Source organism: Rattus rattus, chromosome 3, assembly GCF_011064425.1.
Source record: "Rattus rattus isolate New Zealand chromosome 3, Rrattus_CSIRO_v1, whole genome shotgun sequence".
Taxonomy (NCBI): domain Eukaryota; kingdom Metazoa; phylum Chordata; class Mammalia; order Rodentia; family Muridae; genus Rattus; species Rattus rattus.
The window spans coordinates 43,787,583-43,798,807 of record NC_046156.1 but is presented as its reverse complement, the minus strand read 5'-3'; positions in this window follow the sequence as shown (position 1 = coordinate 43,798,807).

Below are 11,225 nucleotides of genomic sequence, written 5' to 3'. Positions count from 1 at the left end.
GACATGCCTTAGTTGGTAAAGTGCCTCTGTGTAAACATTTAAGAACTGCAATCCTCAGTATTCATGTGAAAATTCAAGTGTGAGAGCAGAGGCAGACAGATTCCCTGGAGCTTTCCGGTTAATCTCCGTGTGCCTTATTCAATGCGAGACCACATCATGCACCACCACCACCATCATCATCATCATTATCATCATCATCATCATTATCATCATCATCATCATCATCACCATCATCATCATTATCACCATCATCATCACCATCATCATCAAACAGTGGAACAAGATAGAGGAAGAGGATACCCAATGTTGGTGTTAGTCATCACACAAGTACACATGTATACATGGACACACACTCACTATACACTTAGCAATTTTAAAAGGCTCATTTGTTTAATAACCATTTCCATAGCATAATCAACTTGATCTTTTTGCTCAGTATATTCATGAATATTGGTTGACGTTTTTCCTACTTTCTGGATTGTATATGCATTAGCTAGAAACCATTTTGACATTTCATTTGGGATGAGATATTTTAATGTGTTCAAAGCATCGCATTTGCAGACTATTATGCACACAAGAGGAAAGAGCAAGTGGCTTAAGTCAGTTCTATATATTTTTTTTTATTTAAATGTGTTAAATGTAAAGGACTTCTATGTTTGGTATTGGATGGCTCACACTCCCTCCAATCATAAACTCTGTTACACTGCATGATTGTTCAAAGACACTGGGGAACCAGAGAACAGGCTGAGAACTCCATGGCCTTTCCTGTGGAGACATTCCCAGAGCTCAGTTCAACCCAGCTGGTGTCACACTGGCTTGAGGATGGTTATTGGATGGAACTGTGAGCGCCAAAGGGAGCTGGAAACTGAAGAAGGAGCCCTTAGGTGCTCTAGAGCGGCGAGTCTTCTGATCTCTGTCCTACATCCTCTGCTTACGCCTTATTTTCTGTATGTGTAGAAACATCCATGGATCTAGGTGAAAAGCCGGGCCAGGGGCCTAAAGAAACAGACATTGCTGTCTGTTGTGAGAGAAAAGAGCTTCAAGTTTGACTCATGATGAGTTAGGAGGGCTTGATAAATATGCGTGCTTTCCTTCAGAAACGCAGAATGGCCATGTACTAGGAAAGACCAAGCTTGGGGCTCAGTTAAGGACAGTGTTTGATGGGATGTAAAGTTGAACCTCTGTAGGATAGAGACAAGATAAGCAAGGATAGATAAGCAAGTAGTTTAATGTCGGCTAGAACAAAGTTTAAGATGGCTCAGAAAATGATGACAAAAATCTGTAAATACCAACAATGACCATAGAGCGAATATGTATTATGACTTTATGACTAGAAAAGAAGAATGCTGGGTAATAGAGATGTTAAGGTGACCTAGACTTCAGCACTTTAGAACTGTGTATGGATGGAAAACAAAAGTGTTTTTATGAATGCATGTAATGACTACTATCATCCAAGAACAAAAAGAGAAATCCAAATTGACCAAAGTTCAGAGGAAGAGAAATTGTTCAACCTCGGGAAGAAAATTAGAAGAAAATAATTAATCAGAATTGTAATGTCATGGGGGCAAGATCAAGTCTTTTTTTTAAATTTTTTATTAGATATGTTTCTTTACTTACATTCAAACGTTATTCCCCTTCCTGGTTTCCTGTCAATAAGCCCCCATCCCCTCTTTTCCCCCTCCCCCATATGGGTATTCCCTCTATACATCCCTCTTATTGTCCCCCCATATTCCTCTGCACTGGGGGTCCACCTTGGCAGGACCAAGGGCTTCCCCTTCCCCTGGTGTCCCAACAAGGCTATTCTCTGCTACATATGCAGTTGGAGCCCTCGGTCAGTCCATGTATAGTCTTTCAGTAGTGGTTTAGTCCCTGGAAGCTCTGGTTGGTTGGCATTGTTGTTTTTATGGGGTTTCCAGCTCCTTCAACTCTTTCAATACTTCCTCTGATTTCCCCCAAGGGGGTCCTATTCTCAGTTTGGTGGTTTGCTGCTAGCATTGCAGTCTGGATTGGACATGCTCTGGATGTGTCTCTCTAGAGAGATCTATATCCGGTCCCTTTCAGCATGCATTTTCTAGCTTCATCATCTTACCTAGTTTTGGTGGTTGTATATATACGGGCCTCATGTGGGTCAGGCCCGGAATGGCCATTCCTTGAGTCGCTGCCCTAAACCTTGCATCCATATCCCCTCCTATATCCATTTTTCCCCCTTTTAAGAAGCAGTGGGAGCATCTGCATTTTGGTATCCTTCTCATGCCTCTTGTGGTCTGTGGCTTGCATCTTGGGTTATTTGAGCTTTTTGGCTAATATCCACTTATCAATGAGTGCATACCAAGTATGTTTTTCTGTGATTGAGTAACTTCACTCGGGATGATATTTTCTAGTTCGTTCCATTTGCCAATGAATTTCATGAAGTCATTGTTTTTGATAACTGAGTAGTACTCCATTGTGTAGATGTACGACATTTTTTTTAATCCATTCCTCTGTTGAAGGGCATCTGGGTTCTTTCCAGCTTCTGGCTATTATAAATAAGGCTGCGATGAACATAGTAGAGCCTATGTCTTTGTTGTATGTTGGAGCATCTTTTGGGTATTTGCCCAAGAGAGGTATAGCTGGGTCCTCAAGTAGTGGAATGTCCAATTTTCTGAGGAACCTCCAGACTGATTTCCAGAGTGATGTATACAATGGAGGATTGTTCCTCTTTTTCCACATCCTCGCCAGCATCTGCTGTCACCTAAGTTTTTGATCTTAGCCATTCTGACTGGTGTGAGATGGAATCTCAGGGTTGTTTTGATTTGCATTTCCCTGATGACTAAGGATGTTGAACATTTCTTTAGGTGCTTTTTGGCCATTCGATAATCCTCAGCTGAGAATATTTTGTTTAGCTCTGTACCCCATTTTTAATAGGGTTATTTGACTCTCTGGAGTCTAATTTCTTGAGTTCTTTGCATATTTTGGATATTAGCCCTCTATCAGATGTAGGATTGGTAAAGATTTTTTCCCAATCTCTTGGTTGCTGCTTTGTCCTAATGACAGTGTCTTTTGCTTTACAAAAGTGTTGCAGTTTTATGAGGTCCCATTTGTCGATTCTTGATCTTAGAGCATAAGCCATTGGTGTTTTGTTCAGGAAATTTTCCCCAGTGCCCATGTGTTTGAGACTCTTCCCCACTTTTTCTTCTATTAGTTTGAGTGTATCTGGTTTGATGCATAGGTCCTTGATGCACTTGGACTTAAGCTTTGTACATGGTGATAAGAATGGATCAATTTGCATTCTTCTACATGCTGACCTCCAGTTGAACCGGACCATTTGTTGAAAATGCTGTCTTTCTTCCATTGGATGGTTTTAGCTCCTTTGTCAAAGATCAAGTGACTATAGGTGTGTGGGTTCATTTCTGGGTCTTCAATTCTGTTCCACTGATCTATCTGCCTGTCTCTGTACTAATACCATACACTTTTTATGACTATTGCTCTGTAATACTGCTTGAGTTCAGGGATAGTGATTTCCCCAGAAGTTCTTTTATTCTTGAGTATACTTTTTGCTATCCTGGGTTTTTTGTTATTTCAAATGAATTTTCAAATTGCTCTATCTCTATAAAGAATTGAGTAGGAATTTTGATGGGGCTTGCATTGAATCTGTAGATTGCTTTTGGCAAAATGGCCATCTTTACTATATTAATCCTGCCAATCCATGAGCATGGAAGATCTTTCCATCTTCTGAGATCTTCCTCAGTTTCTTTCTTCAGAGACTTTCACTTGCTTGGTTAAAGTCAAACTAAGATATTTTTATATTATTTGGGACTATTGTGAAGGTTGACTTTTCCTTAATTTCCTTCTCAGCCTGTCTATCCTTTGAGTAGAGGAAGGCTACTGATTTGTTTGAGTTAATTTTATACCCCGACACTTTGCTGAAGTTGTTTATCAGGTTAAGTGGTTCTTTGGTGGAACTTCTGGGGTCACTTAAGTACACTTTTATCATATCATCTGCAAATAGGGATATTTTGATTTCTTCCCTTCCAATTTGTGTCCCTTTGACCTCCTTTCACTGTCTTATTGCTCTGGCTAGGACTTCGAGTACTGTATTGAATAAGTAGGGAGAAAGTGGGCAGCCTTGTCTAGTCCTTGATTTTAGTGGGATTGCTTCAAGTTTCTCTCCATTTAGTTTGATGTTAGCTACTGGTTTGCTGTATATTGCTTTTACTATGTTTAGATATGGGCCTTGAATTCCTGATCTTTCCAGAACTTTTATCATGAAGGTGTGTTGACTTTTATCAAATGCTTTCTCAGCATCTAATGAAATGATCATGTGGTTCTTATCTTTGAGTTTGTTTATATAGTGGATTATGTTGATGGATTTTCGTATATTAAACCATCCCTCCATCCCTGGGATGAAGCCTACTTGATCATGATGGATGATCGTTTTGATGTGTTCTTGGATTTGGTTAGCAAGAATTTTATTGAGTATTTTTGCATCAATCTTCATAAGGGAAATTGGTCTGAAATTCTCTTTCTTTGTTGGGTCTTTGTGTGGTTTCAGTATAAGAGTAATTGTGGCTTCATAGAAGGAATCTGGTAGTGCTCTGTCTCTGTCTATTTTGTGGAATAGTTTGGATAGTATTGGTATGAGGTCTTCTATGAAGGTCTGATAGAATTCTGGACTGAACCCATCTGGACCTGGGCTATTTTTGGTTGGGAGACCTTTAATGACTGCTTCTATTTCTTTAGGAGTTATGGGACTGTTTAGATGGTTTATCTGATCCTGATTTAACTTTGGTACCTGGTATTTGTCTAGAAAATTTTCCATTTCCTCCAGATTTTCCAGTTTTGTTGAATATAGGCTTTTGTAGTAGGATCTGATGTTTTTTATATTTCTTCAGATTCTGTAGTTATGTCTCCCTTTTCATTTCTGATTTTGTTAACTTGAACAAAGTCTCTGTGTCGTCTGGTTAGTCTGGCTAAGGGTTTATCTATCTTGTTGATTTTCTGAAAGAACCAGCTTTTGGTTCTGTTGATTCTTTGTATAGTCCTTTTTGTTTCTACTTGGTTGATTTCAGTCCTGAGTTTGATTATTTCCTGCCTTCTACTCCTCCTGGGTGTATTTGCTTCTTTTTGTTCTAGAGCTTTTAGGTGTGCTGTCAAGCTGCTGACATATGCTGTCTCCTGTTTCTTTCTGCAGGCACTCAGAGCTATGAGTTTTCCTCTTAGCACAGCTTTCATTGTGTCGCATAAGTTTGCGTATGTTGTATCTTCATTTTCATTAAATTCTAAGAAGTCTTTATTATCTTTCTTTATTTCTTCCTTGACCAGGTTATCATTGAGTAGAGCATTGTTCAACTTCCATGTATATGTGGGCTTTCTGTCATTATTGTTATTAAAGACCAGTCTTAGTGCGTGGTAATCTGATAGGATGCATGGGATTATTTCTATGTTCCTGTATCTGTTGAGGCCTGTTTTATGACCGATTTTGTGGTCGGTTTTGGAGAAGGTTCCATGAGGTGCTAAGAAGAAGGTACATCCCTTTGTTTTAGGATGAAATGTTCTATAGATATCTGTTAAATCCATTTGGTTCTTAACTTCTGTTAGTTTCAATGTCTTTCTGTTTAATTTCTGTTTCCATGACCTGTCCAGTGATGAGAGTGGGGTGTTGAAATCTACTATTATTGTGTGAGATGCAATGTGTGCTTTGAGCTTTAGTAAGGTTTCTTTTATGAATTTAGGTGCCCTTGCAATAGATGTTTAGGATTGAGAGTTCATCTTGGTGGATTTTCCTTTGATGAATATGAAGTGTCCTTCCTTATCTTTTTTAATGACTTTTGTTTGAAGGTCAGTTTTATTTGATATTAGAATGGCAACTCCAGCTTGTTTCTTTGGGACATTTGCTTGGAAAGTTGTTTTCCAGCCATTTACTCTGAGATAGTGTCTGTCTTTGTCTCTGAGGTGTTTTTCCTGCATGCAGCAAAATGCTAGGTCCTCTTTACATATCCATTCTGTTAATCTATGTCTCTTTATTGGTAAATTGAGTCTGTTTATGTTGAGAGATATTAAGGAATAGTGATTGTTGCTTCTTGTTATTTTCGTTGTTAGAGGTGGAATATGTCTGTTTGTCTCTCTTTCGGTTTCATTGCAAGGAAATTATATTCTTGCTTTCTGTACACTATACTTTCCTTGTGTTGGAGTTTTCCATCTATTATCCTTTGTAGGGCTGGATTTGTAGAAAGATATTGCGTAAATTTGGTTTTGTCATGGAATATCTTGGTTTCTCCATCTATGTTAATTGAAAGTTTTGCTGGATACAGTAACTTGAGCTGGCATTTGTGTTCTCTTAGGGCCTGTATGACATCTGTCCAGGATCTTCTGACTTTCATAGTCTCTGGTGAGAAGTCTGGTGTAATTCTTATAGGTCTGCCTTTGTATGTCACTTTTTCCCTTACTGCTTTTAATATTCTTTCTTTGTTTTGTGCATTTGGTGTTTTAACCATTATGTGACGGGAGGAATTTCTCTTCTGGTCCAATCTATTGGAGTTCTGTAGGCTTCTTGTATGTTTATGGGCATTTCTTTCTTTACATTAGGGAAATTTTCTTCTACAATTTTGTTGACTATATTTACTGACCCTTTAAATTGGGAGTTGTCACTTTCTTCTATACCTATTATCCTTAGGTTTGATCTTCTCATTGTTTCCTGCATATCCTGTATGTTTTGGGCTAGGAGCTTTTTGCGTTTTACATTATCTTTGACAGTTGTGTCAATGTTTTCTATGGTATCTTCTGCTCCTGAGATTCTCTCTTCTATCTCTTGTATTCTGTTGGTGATGCTTGTATCTACGGCTCCTTGTCTCTTCCTTTGGTTTTCTATATCTAGGGTTGTCTCTCTTTGTGCTTTCTTTATTGTTTCTATTTCCATTTTCAATTCCTTCACCTGTTTGGTTGTATTTTCCTGTAATTCTTTCAGGGATTTTGTGTTTCCTCTCTAAGGGCTTCTACTTGTTTACTTGTATTTCCTGCATTTCTCTAAGGGAGTTCTTTATGTCTTTCTTAAAGTCCTCCATTGTTATAAAAAAAAAGTGATTTTAAATCTAAATCTTTCTTTTCTGGTGTTTTTGGATATCCTGTATTTTTTTTTTTTTTTTTTTTTTTTTTTTTTTTTTTTTGGTGGAGAACTGGGCTCTGATGATGCCAAATAGTCTTGGTTTCTGTTGCTTAGGTTCCTGCACTTGCCTCTAGTCATTGGGTTATCTCTGGTGTTTTCTTGACTTGCTGTTTCTGAGAGTTACTTGACCCTGCTGTAGGCCACTGTGTCAGCACTCCTATGGAACTGTTTTCCTGTTTTCTTTCAGTCTTTCCTGAAAACAGGTGCTCTGATTTCAGGTGTGTCAGTGCTCCTGGAGACTGTCTTCCAGCTCTAGGCGTGGGTAGGAATCAAAGGGTCCTGCCCTGATTGCTTATGTAGGTCTTTGCATCCAGCGGGCACAGTTGTGATTCTGTTTTGGGTCTGGAGTGTGGGCAGAGGGTGGTCTCCTCTGACTTCTCAGGAGTATCCACACTTATGCGGGTCCAGCTCTCTACCCGACGGGTTTTGGGTGCAGGTAGCTGTCTGGCCAGTTCAGTTCGGTCCTGGGGGTACCGGCGGCTGTCTGTCCCTATATCCCTGTGTCCAGAGGCACTGTGCAATTTCCCCTTGGACCAGGAATGTGGGCTGAGGTGTGCAGAGATGGCAGTCTGCCCTGCGGCTTCAGGATGTCTGCACTCCTGGGTGGTTTGTGTGCAGGAACTGTGGGATGGTATCAGCTCTGATCGAGTCATTTTTCATCTCCACACTTCACTGGACAGAAAGAGACTGTGTGTGCGTATACATGCATTCGCGCGTACACTCATGCATACACACGTGTGCATATGCCACTGCATGTTTGGAGGTGAGAGGACAGATTCTACAAGCAGGTTGTGGGAATTGAACTCAGATTTTTAGGTTGGGTAGCAAGCACTTTTACCTGGTGACCCATCAACAGCTCCAATATCAAACAGTTTTAAAAAGCATGTAGGTAGTGGGGTGGGAGGGGAGGAGAAAGAGGAGGAGGAAGAGATAGAAATGACAGCCTAAGTTTCCTCAAATTTAGTAAACATATCAATACATTGATCCATATACCAATGAACTGTAAGCAGAGTAAGTAGGGAATTCATACCTGTCAGTTAAAACTGATAAAAGTCCAAGTTAGTTGGCAAGATGCTTGCAGGATTGAAGCTTACCCAATGCAATTTGAAATTAAAGTTCAGTTTTGTTTGTTTCTCAACTTGGCAAACGTGCATGGAGTTTAACCTTAAAAAAAGAGTTGTAAAATGAAAACTTCACCAAACTGAAGAGATGATCAGTGTTGGAGTCCACTGAAATCCCAGGATTAAAATAGAGATATTAGAAAGGTGTATACATTTGATGTTTATTTAATAGTTGAGCTCTTTATTGGTTTTTGTTGTCTTGAAGTTTTGGTCTAGAAATTTGATTTTGATTTTGCAGTGCTAGGGTAAAGGATGTTTGATCACAAGCCTTGGCCTTGTCTGTGCTAGGCTAGTATTTTAGCACACTGCTCCACCCTAGCTAGGTGTAAATGTATCAAAATAATGATACAATGAAAAGTTAGGGTCTTGATAGTAACCGATCTGTCCTCAAGAATTAATTCCGTCTGTCCATTTACCTTTCACCCTCACTGTTTGTAACCAGCCATCTGTTCCTTTTCAAGAGTTTTTCCTTTTTGAGAATGTCCAAAAAAAAAAAAAAGAGACTGGTTTTCATAAGCATGGTGTTCTTGAGATTCGTGTACATGACTCCAGGTATCTAGAGTGTGTTCCTTCTCTACTGGTTAGTAGAGTTCTCTGCTATGGAGAGACTGCACTTTGTTTATCCAGTGATCACCTAAGAGATATTTGAGTTCTACAACCTACTTTTTAGTAATGATTATAATAGTTAAAGCATTCACACAGAGGCTTTCGTGTGGTTGTCCTAGAAGAATGGGGTTTCTGGTTCAGACGATAGGAGTACATTTACTTCTAAAAGAAACTACCTATTTACTGGCCTAGCAAGATATGTTTGTCAAAGCTTAAGTCCAAGTGGATCAAGGACCTCCACATCAAACCAGACACACTCAAACTAATAGAAGAAAAACTAGGGAAGCATCTGAACACATGGGCACTGGAAAAAAATTTTTGAACAAAACACCAAAGGCTTATGCTCTAAAAACAAGAATAGAAAAATGGGATCTCATAAAACCAAAGCTTCTGTAAGGCAAAGGACACTGTGGTTAGGACAAAGCGGCAACCAACAGATTGGGAAAAAGATCTTTACCAATCCTACAACAGATAGAGGCCTTATATCCAAAATATACAAAGAACTCAAAAGTTAGACCGAGGGAGACAAATAACCCTATTAAACAATGGGGTTCAGAGCTAAACAAAGAATTCACAGCTGAGGAATGCCGAATGGCTGAGAAACACCTAAAGAAATGTTCAACATCTTTAGTCATCAGGGAAATGCAAATCAAAACAACCCTGAGATTTCACCTCACACCAGTGAGAATGGCTAAGATCAAAAACTCAGGTGACAGCAAATGCTGGCGAGGATGCGGAGAAAGAGGAACACTCCTCCATTGTTGGTGGGGTTGCAGACTGATACAACCATTCTGGAAATCAGTCTGGAGGATCCTCAGAAAATTGGACATTGAACTGCCTGAGGATCCAGCTATACCTCTCTTGGGCATATACCCAAAAGATGCCCCAACATATAAAAAAGACACGTGCTCCACTATGTTCATCGCAGCCTTATTTATAATAGCCAGAAGCTGGAAAGAACCCAGATGCCCTTCAACAGAGAAATGGATACAGAAAATGTGGTACATCTACACAATGGAATATTACTCAGCTATCAAAAACAACGAGTTTATGAAATTTGTAGGCAAATGGTTGGAACTGGAAAATATCATCCTGAGTGAGCTAACCCAATCACAGAAAGACATACATGGTATGCACTCATTGATAAATGGCTATTAGCCCAAATGCTTGAATTACCCTAGATGCCTAGAACAAATGAAACTCAAGACAGATGATCAAAATTTGAATGCTTCACTCCTTCTTTAAAAGGGAACAAGAATACCCTTGGCAGGGAAGAGAGAGGCAAAGATTAAAACAGAGACTGAAGGACACCCATTCAGAGCCTGCCCCACATGTGGCCCATATATATATATACAGCCACCCAATTAGACAAGATGGATGAAGCAAAGAAGTGCAGAAGTGTAGATCGCTCCTGAGAGACACAGCCAGAATACCCCACATGTACAACAATGCCAAGCAACCAGAGCTTCCAGGGACTAAGCCACTACCTAAAGACTATACATGGACTGACCCTGGACTCTGACCTCATAGGTAGCAATGAATATCCTAGTAAGAGCACCAGTGGAAGGGGAAGCCCTGGGTCCTGCTAAGACTGAACCCCCAGTGAACCAGACTGTTGGGGGGAGGGCGGCAATGGGGGGAGGGTGGGGAGGGGAACACCCATAAGGAAGGGGAGGGGGAGGGGGATGTTTGCCCGGAAACCGGGAAAGGGAATAACACTCGAAATGTATATAAGAAATATTAAAGTTAATAAAAAAAAAAAAAAAGATATGTTTGTCAGTGGTCAGTGCAATAGTGACATGAATATTATAGGGATAAATAATCACTTCTGATTGGATTTAAGGCCTGCTCCACAAGAGGAACAGGTCTGGGAATCTCATATATTCCAGGAATTAAACTACTACTATTATTTTGCTAAATGGACACAATACCAAATTGCATTCTAAATAGGTACACCCGCAGACAGTGTAACTCCCGGGCCTCATCAGAGAGAAGTCCTTGTGTAGTGCATGGTTGATAACAGATTCCCCACTGGTCAAAGTGTGAAGACAAGTATGTGTGGAGCTCTCAACCATACATGGGATGTCTATATTACATCTCTCTGCCAAGGTTCAGGGAACATAAAGAAAGAGGGAACGAAAATAATCAACAAGCCAGAGATAGGAAAGGGTCAGAGTGAAACTGCCTTTTGGACACAAGCATTGGACCTCTGAGTTTGTGGCAGTTGTGGTGCTTTGCACAATATTAAGCACCATGGATGGGGGAGGAGCACGTAAGCTCTCACCCTATCTTAAGAGTTCTCACACAGTCATGGACTACCAGAGGAGGGAGTCTAGATTTATTCAGGAGTGTAGTCC